Source organism: Rhinolophus sinicus, chromosome 15, assembly GCF_057876585.1.
Source record: "Rhinolophus sinicus isolate RSI-liver-muscle chromosome 15, RSI-T2T, whole genome shotgun sequence".
Classification (NCBI taxonomy): Eukaryota; Metazoa; Chordata; class Mammalia; order Chiroptera; family Rhinolophidae; genus Rhinolophus; species Rhinolophus sinicus.
The window spans coordinates 65,020,878-65,040,079 of record NC_142515.1 but is presented as its reverse complement, the minus strand read 5'-3'; the positions used below and the strand labels follow the sequence as shown (position 1 = coordinate 65,040,079).

Here is a 19,202-nt window from a genome sequence, read left to right as displayed (position 1 = left end):
ACACCTTATAACTATGTTACATACACACAAGCAAAAAGGGAATTCATAAAAATGCTAATGATTTAAAAAATGTGGCAGTATAGATGAATTTTCATTTCTCTATTTTCTAAACCTTTAGTAATGATCTATTACTTTTATAGTTTAAATACGTATTTTTAAAGAGCTAAAATTAAAAGCTCAAGTCATTCCACATAGGTTGGTAATAGTCATAATTTTATGTTAACAAACCATAAAAAAGGTCACTTTCTGAGAGGAGAACACTCTTATGGCCTCAGAATTTAAGCCTAAGTTTACTACAGGAATAAAGGGGATGCATTCACAGGATGCAGATGTTTACAACCATCCGAGTGTTTGCTTTATGCTCCTTTTTAATTTTTTCAGCATTTCCTCTAATATTTTTGCACAGATAATCATTTCCCTTCAAAAAACAGCATAGCACATCCTGGAAATAGTTTGCCTTTCTTCGTGGTGTTTTTATTACATCTGACTTTCATTCCAAAGTTACTGATTTTGGAGACTACATTATTTCATATTTCACACATAGTAAGACTTTATTAACATTTTCATGTCATACTATTTCCAGTTTGCATACATCTCACAGAAAGTGACGGCAGTGGAATGGCCTTTACACACCAGCAGAAATGGAGGCTCAGAACACGAAACTCTTAGCATTATAACATTGCAGACCGTGGGAAGTTAGGACTGGTCTATTATCAGTAAGTCTGAGTGCCCAGCGCTTAGGAGGCTACCTGTCCCTTACATTGCCTTTTTTCAGTATGTTTGTTCCTAGTACTGTGGCCGAAACATATCTATGGCAAAAACCACCATCTTTCACAGAACACAGAAAATAATAAACACAGGCTATTAGTAAATGTTTTTATTTTCTTTTAATCATGGTTATAAAAGAAACCTCTTATTGCAAAATACTAAAAGCCATCTTTCCACAAAAGAAGAATGAATTTTCTTTCTTAACATTTCCTCGTGTGCCAGAAGCCCATGTGTCCAGGATCTGACCATGAGATCAGGTGCTTTCACTGTTTGAATATTTACTGTAAAAGCTCAACTTCCTGCAACCAATCACATAAACTTACCTACCGCCCCCAATCCTTTCACGAATTATGTAAATTTTATTATGCAATTCGAAGGAAGAGGCAACTCCAGCTCGGGGGATGTACCTGGGATCTGTGTCCTCCCCCTCCCCTGACTACTCAGGGGCCTCCAATTAGCAGACATCCTCCTACCCAGATTTTTAACCTCTCCTTCCTAAAGACTCCTTCACATCAACAAAGTAACAGAATCAGTTTTCCACAGTAAATGCATAGAATAAGTAGTTTATGTCACTAGATGCAATTAAAAAATTTCAAAATTCTGTATTAGTACAGAATTTTAAGGTGCTTTATGTGTTTCCCACTTTTAAAAACAAAAATAAAAATGCTTTCAGTGTTCCTACTCCCTTTTCCTCTATAACCAAGCATTCTAAGTTGTCTACAATTGTATCCATTTTCTCGTCTCTCGTCTTCCACAACTCAATCTGCTCCCCATTTCACAGAAACCATTCCTGGCCTTTCTTATTTATTGATCAAATGTACAAGAGCTTCAAATGAAAGGAACAAAAATAATACATACAAAAAGAAAACTGGGGAAAATAAAATGTTAATTTTCTAAAGTGATTTTAATCCTTTTAAATAAATCAATCAATATCTTCTTAGAGGTACAGATGATATGGCATACATAAAGACAAAATATGATAATATAAAATAAACCAAAATCACTTTAAAATTTTTTTATTTTTCAATTAAACACACATTATATTAATTTCAAGTATACAACATTGATCAGACATTTATATAACTTACGAAGTGATTCCCCCATAAATCTAGTACCCATCTGACACCATACATACCATATTTTCCCGAAAATAAGACCTAACCGGAAAATAAGCCCTAGCATGATTTTTCAGGATGCTCGTAATATAAGCCCTACCCAAAAAATAAGCCCCAGTTAAGATCGTCAGCAGACGGACACATTTAGTATGTGCATTGCAACACACGACGGACGTATTGAGTTATAAAATAATAATATTAATATATAATTAAATATAAATAAATAATATTGTTGACATTAATACTTAAAATAACTTAAATTATAATTAAGTATTTGTAAATACCAAGCGGGCGCCTTTGGACGAGAGATAAACACCTATGTAAACAGATGAACTCGAGACTTATTGCCGAATGACCAATCGGAGTACAGACACAACACAGGACTAACGTGCGCACTCGATAACCAATGGACATGGTTGTGTCTAACATGAATCTTCATAATTCAATACGTCATGTGTTGTAATGGATGTACTTAATGCACTCATGTAAAATAAAGAAACGTTTTCTGAATTTTGGTGCCTGCAATTTTTCGTCGCTTTTGTGTGGACCATCATCTTAACTGTCATAATTTTTGTTGCTATTTCCGTCTCATAAGTCTTCAGTTAACTTGATTTAATGGTAGATTTAAAGGGAATAATATTTTGACCCCCAGACAAGTTAAGTGCAAAAAGAAAGAGCTATTCCGTCGAGTACAAGAAAGGAATCGTGGAGGACTCCTGGGGCAAGAATCTTACCTCTTTCTGCAAAGAGAAGAAATTGGATCTCCGAATGGTCCGAAAATGGTGAGCAGAGTATGATAAACTCAGTCAACAGGTGGACAAGGGAAATGCTAAGAGGAGCAAGTATGGATGAGGTCAGCAACAATTATTTCCTGAGCTGGAAGACATCATCTGTGAATGGATTGCTGACAGGAGAGCAAAGGCTTTGGTTGTGCGCAGGACTGATATTCAAGCATTTGCCCTTGCAATGGCACCCGTTAGAAATATCCCCAGAAGAATTCAAAGCATCACAACACTGGCTGGATGGCTTCCTTCAGCGATATGAACTGTCTCTAAGATCGACAACACTGTTCAAGCTGGAAGATACTGAAGTTATTCAACGTGCACTTGCTTTCAATTCCTTTGTTGATGGCATCGACTTTTCTAAATACCAACTCCCAAACATGATTGCGATGGATGAAACTGCAGTGTTTCTGGGCCAAGGATCTCAAACGACAATTGATCAGAGGGGTGCCTTGTCAATCTACATTCCCTCCACTGGTTATGAACGTTCATGTGTTACCTGTATTTTGGCAATTCATCTGGATGGAAAGAAAGCCCCACCTCTAAGGGCAAGAAAGATATAATCATCACTAAAGGCAAGAAAGATAAGGTTGAACGTGTTTCAGGCATTTATGTTCTTGAAACCGAAAAAGCCTGGTGCACACAAGCAGTTATAAGGAAGTGGGTCGATTTAATGCTGCCACTTGTTTTGCAAGGTGGCCAAAGAGGTCTGCTGGTCTGGGATTCAGCCAGTACTCTCCAAGCTAAAGACATGAAGAACTTCCTTGCAGAGAGAAGAATAGATCAAATAATGATTCCTACAGGAATGACTGCCTATCTCCAGACTCTTGATATTGCAATAAACAAGCTATTCAAGGACCATTTGCACATGGAAATCAATGACTATATTGAAAATAGAATGGAAAGAAATCAGCGTGGAAACTTTGTGAAGCCTGGCCTGCAAGAGGTCGTGACTTGGGTGAAGAATTCATGGGATAAAATCACTGACAGCTGTGTTACCAATGCACCACGAGCAGGCTACATGGACAAGAAGTGCTCATTTAAGGAGAGCTCTATTGCTGGACATGAGAGATTGGGGCCAATGGTTGTACAGGAAATGGAGTCGCAAGAAAGTCAAGCCAGAATTTGGGGTTTGGGCGTTATGACAATGTTCCAGAAGATGGCATGACTGTATGTGAAAAAATGTAGATTTTTGTACATGAATAAATGAATGTAGATTGTTGTACATGAATAAATGTAGATTGTTGTACATGAAAAAATAAGACATCCCCTGAAAATAAGCCCTAATGCATCTTTTGGAGCAAAAATTAATATAAGACCTGGTCTTATTTTTGGGGGAATACAGTAGTTATTGTAATATTAGTGACTAAATTCCCTATGCTACACCTTACAACCCCATGACTATTTTGTAACTACCAATTGTACCTCTTAATTCCTTCCTCCCTTCACCCATCCCTTCCAACCCCCCTCCCATCTGGCCAACATCAAAATGTTCTCTGTATCTATGAGTTTGTTTCTGGTTTGTTTGTTCATTTATTTTGCTTTTTAGATTTCACATGTAATGAAATCATATGGTATGTCTTTCTCTGTCTGACTTATTTCACTTAGCATAATACCCTCTAGGTCCATCCATGCTGTACAGATGGTTAAGATTTCATTCTTTTTCATGGCTGAGTAATGTTCCATTGAATATATATACCACCTCCTTTGTCCATTTTGTATTGAACACTTAGATTGCTTCTGTATCCTGGTTGTTGTAAATAATGCTGCAGTGAAAATATAGATGCACACATCTTTTTAAAATAGTGTTTTGGGTTTCCTCAGATAAGATACCCAGAAGTGGGGTTACTGGGTCCTTCTTTGTCTCTTGTTATAGCTTTTGTTTTAAAGTCTATTTTGTCTGGTATAAGTATCTACCCAGTTTTATCCATAATTGCCTAAACTTGGAAGAAACCAAAACGTCCTTCAGTAGGTGAGTGGCTAAATAAACTGTTTACATTGTTGCAAGTTTCTTACATTTTACAGAAAGTGGTATAATATTAAGTCTAAGAGTAGGATAAACTGTGGTAAATCAAGGATGCCTGTTGTAACTGCAAATGCAATCACTAATAAAATGTTGTAAAATGAAATACTAAGAAAATAGTCAATTAGCCCTATAGAGTAAAGGAGGAAAAGAGTAATACAAAGAGTAAAAAAGAGATCTAAACCCAACTACGGTCAATTCTCATTATTTGCAGTAGTTACGTTCTATAAAGTTGTCACAAGCCCTTAATTAGTGAATATGGAACTACTGCTCCTGGGGCAAATACGGGGTTAAGTTCCTGCAAGTCTCTGGTTACAACACCTCAGTCAACCAATGAATACATAACCTTGCTTTATGGTTTCTTCTGTTTAAAGACACCTTATTTAGCAAATACAGTTGACCCTTGAACAACACCGGGTTCAGGGATGCCGACCCCCACGCAGTTGAAAATCCACATATAACTTTTGACTGTAGCCCTTCCCATCCATGACTCAACAAACCATGGGTCAAAAATTACTGTTTTTAATTACTGTTCTGATCTGAAGCTAAAAATTCACAGTTGGCAAACCGTGGTTGGGAATGGGAAAATACTATTTTCGATCCCCAGTTGGTTGAATCCATGGATGCAAAATTTGCAGATACAAAAGGCCACCTGTATTTATTTTTTAAAAAAACATGTATCAGTGGACCTGCCCAGTTCAAACCCATGTTGTTCAAGAGTCAACTGTACATATTGCTGAATCATTACCATTGAACCATGACGAACAGCACTGTAACTCATGCCTGAGTTAGTTTATCTACATGACTATTTCTCTCTGTAAGGCACATCACAGCTTTCTTAGGAACAGCCACTTAGGAACACTCAGCACTGTGCTTAGAGACAATTATAAACAGTGAAATCATCAACAAAAAAAGTGAAAAAATGTGAAAAACCTGGCACTGAGTAGACCACAAAAAAGACACGTTTACAGTATGAGTGCTGAAAAAAGAAAGCAGAGTATCAACTTGTTTATCCTAATCTGGGAGTGCATGTCAGATGACTCAAATTTTTCACTGCTCTGTGCATGTCTCTGAATGACTCTGGCAGCACTGTGATTTTGGAGTTACAAAATCAATTTTATCAAGCAGGCAAATTGGCATATATAGAATACATAAACAATGAGGATCAACTGTGTATCAGTAAGTATATTAAATATAAAAGGGACTACCTATTCCAACTGAAAGGTAGAGATTGTCAGACTGGGGAGAAAGAAAATAAAAACAAAACCAAGACCCAACTATATCATGTCTATAAGAAATATATTTTGACTATGAAGATATAGGTTAAAAGTAAGAGGATGGAAAAAGCTATACCATACAAACACTAATAATAAGGAAAACACGACTTTCTACAACCGAAACAAAATGAAATTTAAAAAATCTGAATAGCCATATATCTATTGAATAAATTGAATTGGTTAGCCTACCCTTTGCAAAAAGAAAACTCAAAGTTCAAATTATTTCACTGGTTAATTCTATCAAACATATGAGAAAGAAAATAAAGGATGAAACACTTCCCAACTCATTTTAGATGCTTTGCATAAACCTATTAGCAAAACCTAAAAAAAAATTACAAAAACAACTACAAATCATGAACATAGTTTATGCACCCAAATGAAAACATCCTTGGCAAATAGAAAAATCAAATTCAGTAACTTTTAAAAGAGTAGTGTATCATAACCAAGAGGGGTTTATCCCAGGAATATAAAGTTAAATTAACATTTTAAAGTCAATGTCATTTAACATAATAACAGATTCAACAAAAGCATCTGAAAAATATTAACATCCATTCTGAGTTTTTTAAAAACCCTCAGCATACTAAAAACAGAAATTTCCTCAATCATATAAACCGACAGCAAATAACATAATTAATAATGAAGTCCTGAGGATTTCACCTCTGTGACTGGCAGTAAGGCAAAGAGCCCACTCTCGGCACATCTACTCAACAATATACAAAAGATCCTAGCCAGTGCAATATGGCAAGGAAAATAATTACAAGGCATGAAAATTAAAGAGGAAGATGTAAAACTGTTTCTTTTCACAGGCTACATAACTGCTAACAAAGAAATGTCTAAGAAATTTAAGTCAGTTTAGCAAGATTAAACTAATTTAGCAAGGTTGCAGGATGCAAAGTCAATATACAAAATTCAAATGCATTTGTTTCTATATACTAGCACCAAAAAGAAAATGAAAAAGACTTTATCTTAAAATATCAGAAAACAGATTATGAATAATTTTAACAAAAGACATGCATGCTCCATATACTGAAAACTATAAAATACTGCTGAGAGAAATGAAATATCTAAATAAATGGAGACATACACCGGGTTTGTAATTTGGAAGATCCAATACTGTAAGGATGTTGATTCTGCCCAAATCAGAATTTCATTCGTATTCCCACCAGGAATTTTTATAGAAATTGGCCATTTGATTCTAAAATTTAAATGGAAATACAACGGATCTAGAACAGCCAAAACAATCTTGAAAAAGAATAAAGTTGAAGGACTTACATTATCTGACTTCAAGACTTATTATAAATCTACAGTAATCATCAAAATATGGTCCTGGCCTAAGGACAGACAAATAGATCAGAACAGTGTGTCCAGGAATAGACTTACACGTACATGGCCAACTGATTTTCAAAAAAGGCACCAAAGCAATTCAATGGGTTATGGAAAGCCTTTTCAACAAATGGTGCTGGAGCAACTGCATATCCACATAGGAAAAAAAAAAAAATGAACTTCAACCCCTATCTCACACCATAAACAAAAAATAATTTCAGATGGATCATAGATCTAAACGTAAAAGCCAAAACTGTAAAACTCCTAAAAATAAACAGGAGAATATCTGCACCATGAGTGTAAGCAAGATGTAAAAGCATTTGACAAAATTCAGCATAAGGAAGGATACTACAATGTATCCCCATGGTGTTGGATTAACAGTGGTAGTATCAATATGAAATCACAGTTACACACACACACACACGCGTGCACATATAAAATACAGACACATGTATGTGTGTGTACACTAGCAACAAAAATATATATACACACACAAACACATCCTAGCTCTGTCCACTAAGACAGCCTACAAGTAAGACACCCCAGTCACGATAAGGACATCATGCACCCAGACCTTGTTCCTCACTAATAGGTACAAGGCTCCTTGGAGAAAAGCTGATTCCAGGGCTGAGGCACCCAAAATGAGCCCAGAGCATCTTGTTGCACCAGAAAGCAAATAGGTGCTCAAAGAATTGTGGAGACATATAAAAAAGGACACAGGAACAAGCTTGAAAAGGGTCACATGGACCAAATCTGGGACAGTTTGAGTATCAAAATAATTAGAATAACAAATCATAGAACACTAGATAAGAATATATCTATGAATCAAATGAATGAATGGGTGGATATATGGATGGATGGGTGCAAGGTGGGAAATGGAGGGAGAAAGAAAGACTCTTCTCCACAGCAGAATGCCAAGTAATAAAACAGAAGGAAGTATGGAGTTGTAAAATCATCACTGGATGCTAAAACTAGTAGGTGAAAGTTTGATGAGGAACAGGATATTTATCTGGTGTCAATACATACTTATTAATCTCAAAGGGAAAAACTGTATCTTGGCAGTGGAGAAGTCTGGCAGATAACAACTTAACCAAGTGTCAAATATTATCACCAATATTGGAACTAAGTACCATCAAGTGGCTCCTAATACGTTCCACTAAGAAAAATAAAAAATCACTTCTGGGTTATCCTTGTCTAAAATGTATAACCCGAATCTAACCATGAACAAACTTTAGACAAGCACAAATTGAGGGACATTCTAGAAAATAACTGGTCTGTACTCTTCAAAAATGTCAACATTGAGAACGACAAAGACAGGTTGAAGAACTATTTCACATTAAAGGAGACTAAAAACTGTGAGCTCCCACATGCCTGTTATTCACTAGTCCATTTTGAAGCAAGGTCGGTTACTCAGCTGTCTCACAGCCATGTTTCGTTCAGGTATCTTGACTTCTTAACTACCACTTACAGCTCATTTTATTGACTATACTAACTTATTTTTACATCATCTAAACAGACATCATGTGGCCATACTGTATGGACAAGAGTTTGCAATCTCCACCTATGCCAAACAGTGGTGTTCATTTTGGCATACAGTCACGTAATTCTTGGCAAAGGCAATAAAAATGATGTATGCAGATTGAAAAAAATTGTGTGATTCTAAGTAGGATAGTGAGCAGGGAAAACAAAAGTGTGATAAAGGATATTATAGGAACAAGTGTTGAAAATGTAATATGAACTGTGAATTAGATAACAATACTGATCAATTATTAAATTCCCTGACAAGTAATTTTTCTATGTTTATTAAAAGAAGGCCCTGGTTCTTAGACTTACATTTATATATGCACAGAGTGTGATAAAATGGGTAAAATATAAAAATTTGGTGAATTTTAGTTAAGGATATGTGGGAATTCTTTGTACTCTTATAGCTTTTCTGTAAGAGCATCAAAAGTTACACATAAAGCAAAAGACGTAATTGAACTAGAAAAGTGTTTTTGACAAACATGACAGACATAAGGTTACTTCATTTAATACATAAAGAAACTGTATAAAGGAATCGGGGGAAAAAAGCAGTAATATCCCAAAAGATTAATGGGAAAAGGACATGCACAGCCAATTTACAAAAGAAGCTAACAAACTTAAAGGAAAAAAAAATCAGCTTAATAATTTAAACAGGCAAAGAAAGACAAAAACGAGGTGTTTTCCACCTGTTAAATCAATTCTTTTCTTTTTTAATAGCACCCAACATTTGGTAAGGATGCCCTAAAAGGGGCACTCACACTGTGCTAGTGGGAATGTGAATTAGAACCGTTCAGTAAAGTGGTTCAGTAATAAGAACCAAGAGCCTTAAAAATATCCATACCATCTCACCCAGAGATTCGAGTTCATGATACTCTCCTAAAGAAATCATCTGAACTGTGGATATAAACATATGCCTAAAAACATCCATCAAAGGATGTTTACAATAGCAAAATTCTTTAAAATAAGCTATATGTTAAACAATAAGGAAATGGTTAAGTACATTAGAATGTAACCATGAAATGCAATATACAGTCAGTAAAATTAAAATAGGAAATGTTATACAACAAATGATGAGAATAAAGTTTATAAAAACAGGCATTCAGGATAACCTTGACTATGTAAAAAACAATTCATAAAGCCCAGAATAGAAGTATTAATAACACTGTTTGAAAAGAAATATAAACAAGGCCTGTGAACACCTGTTCCAAGTCTTGAGTTTGTCTGAGATCTCTCTTTGCCCCCCCCCCATCACTTGCCCCCACCCAGCACAGAGCAGTTACCTGCCTCGCTCCCTCAGCACTGAGCATTTCTTGAGGGTATGGTACCATCCCCAGTTGCACTCGTTACATATTTGCTGCTTTATATCTACAAACTCTCCCGCCTCACATAATTCATGTAAAAAAATTACTGACTCTATCTAGCTACTGAAGTCACCTCAAAAATGAAATCTACATCGAACACAGAAGTTCATGAATAAGCAGTTTCTCTTTTTCCTTGCTTCTTTAAAATAAAAACATCAAGGAGAAAACATCCCTGAGCTTTCTGTCAAAACCCCAGACTCTCAGGCAGGCTTCAGACAAGACGACGACGCTACATACCTGATTAGGTTTGTGTGCTAGGACCACCATGCCATCACCAGCTCACTTTCATGTCAAAGAACATTTGTTTGTAAGTCTAATCATTATCTGCCACCCAAACACACACCCATCTGTGTGTTGCAGGCTAAGCCACTAAGCAGGGCCCCACCTGACTCCAGCTCTGCTCTGTTTACTCCCCACTGAGTCCACCTTCCACTTGGCAACTTTCCATCTAATTAGCTGTGGGGGGGAGGAGGGGGGAGCAAGGCTGGCAACATGGGGAAACCAGATGAGAGTAGGACCACAACTGTGGCAGAGTACTAGCTGAGAGGCGTCCATGTCAGTGGTTCTCAACTGGGTGATTCTGCCACCCAGGGGACTTTTGGCAATGTCTTGGAGCTATTTTTGGTTGCCATAACTGTTGGGGGTGCTACCAGCACTAGTAGGAAGAGGCCAGGGATGTCGCTCCACACCCTACAATGCACAGGGCGGCCCCACCGACAAAGACTTACCCAGCTGCAAATGTCAACAGTGCTAAGGTTGAGAAGCCTGCCATAAAATGACTTATCTACTAGCACAGTAGAGTCTAACCCCAACTCAGCAGAAACGGGATACCCAGTGGATAAAGAAGACCTGAGAAAGTTTAGGAAATGTGCACACACACACACACACACACACACACACACACAAAACCTCCTCAACCAGATGCTAAGAAAGGGTGAGAGAACTGTTCCTTCGTTGACCAACATTCTACCTCAGAAACTGGGGGGAAAGAGCATTATGATTTAATAAAATAAACATACCTTTTCCCCAAGGGCTTGCTCCCCGCCATATATCACATACTTCGTCAAAGACTGCTTCACAGCAGAAACTGTGAGAAGATAATACTATCAAAACCGCCCAGACTGGTAAATATCTCCAGAAAAGCTTGCAATGCACCCACACAGCTGATGACAAATTTAGCTGTGTATCTCCACAGGACCTAAGAACCCAAACTCACAGTTCCCAGCTTTGCTTAAAAGAAAAGTAGCAAACCTTCAAAGATCACTCAAAATGAAGAAGAGTGCTGCTTTTCCCAGATGAATAATCAAAACCAACAAGACTTAAGAGCAAATAGTACTCAGTATGCATTTCAACCAAAAAAGTTGCAGATAAAAAAGAGTGTAGTATATGAATCATCATTATAATTCAGTTAAAGTCGGTGACCACTGTACCATACACTGCAATATGGGTTTTCTTGATTATTTTAACGACTTTATCATGCCATGATTTCCACCCCTGGGAGGCCATAAGGTTATAGAGAAGTTATCCAACACCATCCCTAGCTGAGGCTTAAACAACAGTGGACCTAACTAAAACATCATTTGCCAGTTTGCCTTGACCTTTGTCCTTTAGGAAGTATAAAGCACTTAAGGTGGCCCATTTCAATGTTGAACAGAAATAACTGTTAGAAATGTGTCCATTATGCTGAGTCAAGAATGCCTCCTTTCCATTTCCTGTTGTCAGTTTTGCCCAGATTAGAATCACAAGAAACAAACCTTTTCCCAATGTGTCATTCCTCAATGCTTCTGTAAAATTAGCTTGCCCACCCCATCCCAAGTGTTTTTCTTCTCCAGGTTGCAAAATGTGCTCTCCTAATGAACTGTGCTATAGCTAACTCTGCTATGACTCAGTGGGAGACAAAAAACCAAAATGGAAGAACGAGAAGGAATCTTTGAGAGCAACCAATTCCCACCAAACCCCACTTTTATAAGTGGGTATAAAGCCAGGCAGAGAGAGATGAAGCAAGGCTGCTTGCCAGAGATCAGCAGCTACTCAATCAAGTCAGGAGTGAAACTCAGACTTCCTAACTCTTAAGTCTAATGCCCTCAGAACTATACTAAGTTGTATAAGATGCTGTATTAGTACTCGAGTTGACATAATCATTTAAGTTCCATGACAAAATAAAAAAATATTTTCAGTCAGTATGTGGGGACAGAGCCCCAGAAAGTAGTTTACAGGCTCTCGGCCTCATGTGGAGGGGTGCTGGCTCGGCTGTGGCTGATTGGCCGTTGGCTGTGGCCGGTAGGCCAATTGGCCGCTGATGTAACTGCTGCGGCTACGGAGGAGAGCCGAGGAGAGCCGAGGATTGCCGAGGATTGCCAAGGAGAGCCGAAGAGAGAAGAGGAACACAGTCGAGGAGAGAAGAGGAGAGTCATCAGTCGGGTGGCAGAAAAACGGACAGCAGGTCGCACGTCCAGTGAACCCAGCCTCCACTGAGACCATAGCAGTATGACTCCCCTACCTATGGCTCCGTGGGTGTTCCTTTTTGGCCTCACCATATCCTGCGTCCTTGTGTGGGCAGCGGGAGCAGAGACCCCGCAGGCCGCCCTGCCCGACAAATGGCGCAGCGAGCAGGGTCTCCTGCACGACAAATGGCTCAGCGAGCAGGGTACGGTGCTGGCCAAAACCTACCAAAGCATGGTGGAGCGGTTTGTGCGTGTGAGGGCCCAGCTTCGGAAGGCCCATGAGGAGCGACACTGGGAACGGGAGGCGCGGTCTGCCTGGGAGACTCAAGCCTCCAGCTGGCACACCACCTACTTGGTTATAGAAGGCATTGTCCTCCTTTTGTTGATCTGTTGCGGCCTTAGGATCCGAGGGTGGTGGACATCTTACAAGGAGGTCTCCACCCACTCAGACACCTGGCATGGTGAGCAAGATTCCGACCAGATAGGAATGGCGTCTGACTCTGGGCAGGAGGACGTGTGGCCCCCACACAGTGTATGGTGTCCGGTGGCCACTGTTCTCAGGAGTTGGACCCCCAAGGAGGGGTGGGAGGACATGGACGGTTCTCCGGCCAGTGTGGAGAGGGCCCTGCAGGCTCTGGCTGAGCGGTTGCCGGAGGAGGAGAAGGCTACAGCCGGCCACGTGGGCTAGATGTTCCTCACGGCCTTGAGTCTCAACACGGAAAATGGGCTTAATGAAATGGCCCGGGTGCTGGACCAGGCATCCCGGTTGGAAGCGCTGGAAGCCCGGGTCCGCCTGTTAGAGAAGGAGCCCCAGGGTGGAGACTCTGAGGCAGAGGCAGAGGAAGCAAGTGGAGACAATGTAGCTCCCAACCCCCAATCCCGGCCAATCTTGAAGCAAAGGGTAAAACATGAGCAACCTTTGGGCCCGGGGGCGTTGCTGCCGGCAACCCAGCTGTGACTGAGTTCACGACCTACACCCCATACACTCCCACTGAGTTGCAGGAGCTGGGGAGGCGGTACAGACAGCGCCCTGGAGAGCCAGTCTCGGCTTGGCTATTACGTTTATGGGATGAGGGAGCAGACAACATTCTCTATTCCCCAGGTGAGATGGAAAAGCTAGCCTTCGTGACAGTGCATCCGTCCCTGCAACAAAGGTTACAAAACTGCCATAGGTTGGCCAACAACCAGGGCAACCATTCTCTAATGGCGTGGCTCACTGCTGCGGTACGCACCGTATGGGAACAGGCTGGCGAGCTGCCAGACACTGAGTCAATGGCAGTCATATACAGAACTTACGCAAATAATCCGTGAAATGGGTATGAGACATGCTATTTTTAACCTCAACATGCGGGGACCAGATGACGAGCTTTTTACTGCCAGCATGAGAGATCTGGTTTTGGATACTGCACCTGCGAGTGCTTTTGGATCCTTGGTTGCTCTTCTTACACCGTATGTAGGGCGACGGATCCATGAAGTTACAACTGCCATGGCCACCCTAGGGGATGTTGAAAGCCGGAGGCGAAGGAAGTTAAGACAAGAGATCCGCACAGTTGAGACCTGGAAGCCCAAACCAAAGGTAAAGGGGCGAGGTCGCGGGCCTCAGAGAGTAACACGCGCACAGATGTGGCGTGATCTCGTGGCAGCAGGGGTCGATAGGGAGAAAATAGGCCGACAACCCAATGCACTCCTGCTGGAACTTTGGAAACAGTTGCGTCCGGAACAACAATTCCAGAGAAGCATAAAGGAGGAGTCTGGGAAAGCACGACCCGTGTCCCTCCAGGACTTCATGCAGCCGCTTGAGGCCGACTCCTTTCAGCTTGATTAGGGGTGGGGCCAAGATACCCGGTCAGAGGGGACGAGCAGAGACCGGAGGCCCCACGTGGAACTGTGCATACATTGGTCCCCTTCAAATGTACAGAGGGTTTTGGCTCTAGTTGACACTGGCGCAGACTGCAGTCTCTTTTATGGGAACCCAGAACTGTTCCCTGGATCAGCAATCTGCACTGATGGCTACGGGGGAAAAACTGTGACTGTGAAAGCCGTTTCCTTACCACTGGGTATAGAAAGGCTTCCTCCTCGTACCTACAAGGTTTAAGTCTCCCCCGTTCCAGAGTATATTTTAGGGGTGGACATGCTACATGGCCTCAGCTTACAGATGTCGGTAGGAGAGTTCCGTCTCCAGATCCGGGTCGTGAAAGCGGTGACACGCGGGCATACTCACCACCCTCCTCAAGTGTTGCCACAGCCCTGGCGCGTGGTTACAGTGCGACAGTCCCGCCTGCCAGGAGGATAGGAGGAGATTGGTCGTACAATATTGGAATTGGAAAAGGCACATATAGTGAGGCCAACGCACAGTCCCTTTAACTCCCCAGTATGGCCTGTCAAGAAGCCAGATGGGACCTGGCGAATGATTGTGGACTATAAGGAGTTAAATAAGGTGACGCCACCCTTGCACGCTGCAGTGCCTTCAATTCATGATTTAATGGATTGTCTGACTGTCCGCCTGGGGACATATCACTATGTAGTGGACTTGGCCAATGCTTTTTTCTCCATTGACATTGCTTCTGAGTGTCAAGAGCAGTTTGATTTTACGTGGGATGGGCGGCAGTGGACTTTTCAAGTCCGTCCGCAAGGATACTTGCACAGCCCCACTATCTGCCACGGGCTCGTGGCCCAGGATTTAGCACGGTGGGATCGCCCACCCTCTGTGGCCTTGTTTCATTATGTTGATGACATTCTGTTAACCTCAGATTCTCTTTCTGATTTAGAGCAAGCAGCTCCCTCTCTTCTCTGCCACCTGAAGTCACGCGGCTGGGCGGTCAATGAGGAAAAGGTCCAAGGCCCTGGCTTATCCATCAAGTTTTTGGGTGTTGTGTGGTCGGGTAAGACAAAGGTTACACCTGAGGTAATCATTGATAAGATACAAGCCTTTCCCCAGCCGACCAAGGTCTCTCAAATGCAGGCGTATTTGGGTCTGCTAGGATATTGGCGGGCGTTTGTACCCCATTTAGCACAAACGGCAAGGCCCTTGTACAATATAATAAAAAAGGGGGCCTCATGGGATTGGACAGAGGCTATAGAACAAGGGTTCGTTGCCACGAAACGGGCAGTGCAGCAGGCACAGGCTCTGCAAGTAGTAGACCCCGGCCGCCCATTTGAACTTGATGTTCACGTAACCCAAGAGGGGTACGGATGGGGCTTCTGGCAATGGCAGGAGCGTCTCTGGTTGCCAGTGGGATTTTGGTCCCAATTATGGAAAGGAGCGGAGGTCTGCTACTCTCTAATAGAGAAACAGCTGGCTGCTGTGTATGCAGCCCTAGTGGCCACAGAAGCCATCACAGGAACGGCACATGTGTTGGTTTGAACAAACTATCCTGTCCAGGGGTGGGTCCGTACGTGGACCCAGGGACCCAAAACGGGGGTGGCACAGACCACCACCCTCGCCAAGTGGGGTGCCTACTTGGAGCAACGTGGCACCGTTAGTTCAAGCCCTTTGAGCACAGAGCTACAACAGGTCCTGGGGCCTGTGGAGCTTGTAGCCCAGGCTGAGCCAAGTGCTCTGCCTAGAGGGGAGGACTTGGAGCCCTAGCCCTACAAAGAAGGACAGTCCCCAGTACCTGAGGGTGCCTGGTTTACCGATGGTTCTAGCCGAGGGGCTGCAGCTGTTTGGACGGCTATTGGTGTGCAGCCCAAAACAGACACCATTTGGTCTGATACTGGGATGGGCCAGAGTAGCCAGTGGGCTGAATTACGGGCTGTGTGGATGGTAATCAGCCACGAGCCTGGGCCCCTAGTTATTTGCACTGACAGCTGGGCGGTGTTCCGGGGCCTAACGTTGTGGCTCCCTACATGGAAACACCAAAACTGGTTGTTGGGACACCGTCCACTGTGGGGTCAAGCCATGTGGCAGGGCCTCTGGGACCTAGGGCAGAGAAAGGAGGTGACCTTAATACATGTCACAGGTCACTCCCCCTTAGTGTCCCCAGGTAATGATGAAGCAGATGCCCTAGCACGGGTCTGATAGTTAGAACGGGCTCCTGCCACTGATGTGGCCCATTGGCTGCACAGGAAATTGCAGCACGCTGGAAGCCGAACCATGTGGCAGGTGAGCAGACGCTGGGGTCTGCCTTTGTAATGGCAGGAGATAGCAGATGCCTGCTATGACTGTGCCGTCTGTGCCCAGGGCAGCCCCCAAAGGCGGAGGCTCCTCTGGGAGACACAGCAGATTATGCGAGGGAGGGTGCCCCTCACTCGCTGGCAAGTGGATTACATTGGACCCCTGTCTAAGGCCTGCAATGCGATATACGCATTTACAGCAGTGGACACTGCTACGGGTTGATGTTTGCTTGGCCCTGTCCGGCTGCGGATCAGCGGCATACAGTGGTCGCCCTTACACGGCTGTGCGCCCTCTATGGGCGCCCCCAAGTCATTTAAAGTGACAGGGGTACCCACTTTACAGGGCAAGAAGTGCAGCGCTGGGCTGCCAGGATGGACATGCAATGGTTGTTTCATACCCCATATAACCCACAAGCAGCTGGCATGATTGAACGCTACAATGGCCTTTTGAAGCAAGATCTCCTGGTATCAAAACACCCTCCCACGATGCGTGACTGGGCCTCGCGTCTATGGGACGTCCTGAGAGTCCTGAATGAGAGACCACGGAAGGGAGGGCCCGCACCAGTAGAAGCTCTGCTACATCGAACGGCCGCTCCCATTCAATTACAAGTTACCACCAGTGAGACTCTGTTAAAGCCAGGCTACGGCAGAAATGGAAACATTTTGCTGCCAGCACCCACATGCTTGAAAGCAGGGGAACGGCAGCAATGGACTTGGCCCTGGCAGGTCAAAAGCCCCCACTGTCGATGGTTGGGCCTGATAGCCGCACGGGGGGCCGGTTTGACTCATGATTTGCAAGTCACGCCAGGGGTGGTGGCTGAGTGGCCACCGCAAGTGACTGTAGTATACAGAGGTCCCGATACCGGGATGATTTTGCGAGGAAACTATGTGCTCTCACTATGGCCTATTATGGGGTCCCCTGTTCTGTTACATGTTGAAACTATGCAAGGGACCCCAAGTACTGCCATAAAGGTCTGGTACCACAAACCGGGAAAGGTGCCAGTGGCAGCGACCCTCCTTTCCCAGGACAAAAAGCTAGCATGTATCCTCCCAGATGGAAGGGATTTGCCATTGTTGGTTCCAAAGACTACTGTTTCTTTTTGTCCGTAGGTGTCAGTAGGCTAATATGGCACAGGGAACCTCGCAGAAGACGCTTGTCGCATAGATTATGAGGCAAGACCCTGTAGGGGTGGAGTGTGGGTACAGAGCCCCAGAAAGTAGTTTACAGGCTCTCGGCCTCACGTGGAAAGGTGCTGGCTCGGCTGTGGCTGGTTGGCCGTCGGCTGTGGCCAGTTAGCCGATTGGCCGCTGGAATAACTGCTGCAGCTACGGAGGAGAGCCGAGGACTGCCGAGGAAAGCCGAGGAGAGAAGAGGAACAGAGTCGAGGAGAGTGGAGGAGAGTCGTCAGTCGGTTGGCAGAAAAACAGACAGCAGGTCGCACGTCCAGTGAACCCAGCCTCCAGTGAGACCATAGTGGTATGACTCCCCTACCTATGGCTCCGTGGGTGTTCCTTTTTGGCCTCACCATATCCTGCGTTCTTGTGTGGGGAGCAGGAGCAGAGACCCCGCAGGCCGCCCTGCCTGACAAATGGCGCAGCAAGCAGGGTCTCCCGCACGACACAGTATTAAGTTAAAAGAAAACTCACGTGACCACAACCGTGATATGAAAAAGTATAACTGTTGTCTTTTCCACTATATGGATGAAGAAACCCAGGCCCAAGGTCATACAGTAAGCACTGAAGCTGGCTCCAAAGCCCATATTCTTAACCAGTATGGCTCCTGGGTAAGTGCTGGAACATTCCTAACATATTCACAACTGAATTAACAAACTTAAAGACTTGCAGTAATTCCTTAAAATGTTAATGCTTTGACAGAATTTAATATAGAAGTTATCCTTTTGAGATTATATGTTTATTTTTTAACAAATCAAAATAAATGTAAAGGTTTACAATATATAGGCTCCTGGCCTAAACTAAAAGGCCATTTTAAGTTAAAAATCAGGCTATAGTACTAAAACATCAAGCTCTACATCAACTACTCTGAATTCACCTAAAATCAATTTAATCCTTCTGGGAATGACACAGAAGGAATTCATTTATGGCATGGAGTTTTTTTTGAGAAACCTTAGCCAAGTAGAGTTTCATGCTCTCAATCATTTCCAAAAGGCTCTTCCACATAAGATTGTGTACCATGAACAAAATAATCACTAAGTAAACTATTTCATCTGCCTAAATCATACAAATGTAATAACACAATTGAGAGTAATATAAAGGTGTAGATTGAACACTTAAGTTCAGTTCCTCTTCCACCAAGACTATTAAAATGACAGTAAAAGAATATTTTAAAAAGTAGCTTATAAGTGAAATAAGTCAGACGAAGAAAACAAATACCATATGATCTCACTTATACGTGGAATCTAAAGAACAGAATAAATGAGCAAACTAAACAAAAATAGTCTCAGAGACAGAGAA

General features: G+C 42.6%; 1 protein-coding gene across 11 annotated transcripts in view; it reads right to left on the bottom strand.

Moving 5' to 3' along the window:
- Positions 1-19,202, bottom strand: part of MARCHF8 (membrane associated ring-CH-type finger 8) — a 134,136-nt gene that overhangs the window by 93,086 nt on the left and 21,848 nt on the right. Inside the window, exon 1 of one of the 11 annotated variants that reach the window (XM_088792144.1) lies at positions 10,408-10,547. The exons of 9 other annotated variants lie outside the window; for them this stretch is intronic. The gene's annotated coding sequence lies outside the window, so the exon portion shown is untranslated. Of the gene's footprint in view, positions 1-10,089; positions 10,114-10,407; positions 10,548-19,202 lie in introns of those variants that run through there. One more of the 11 variants, XM_088792145.1, reaches the window with a different exon arrangement.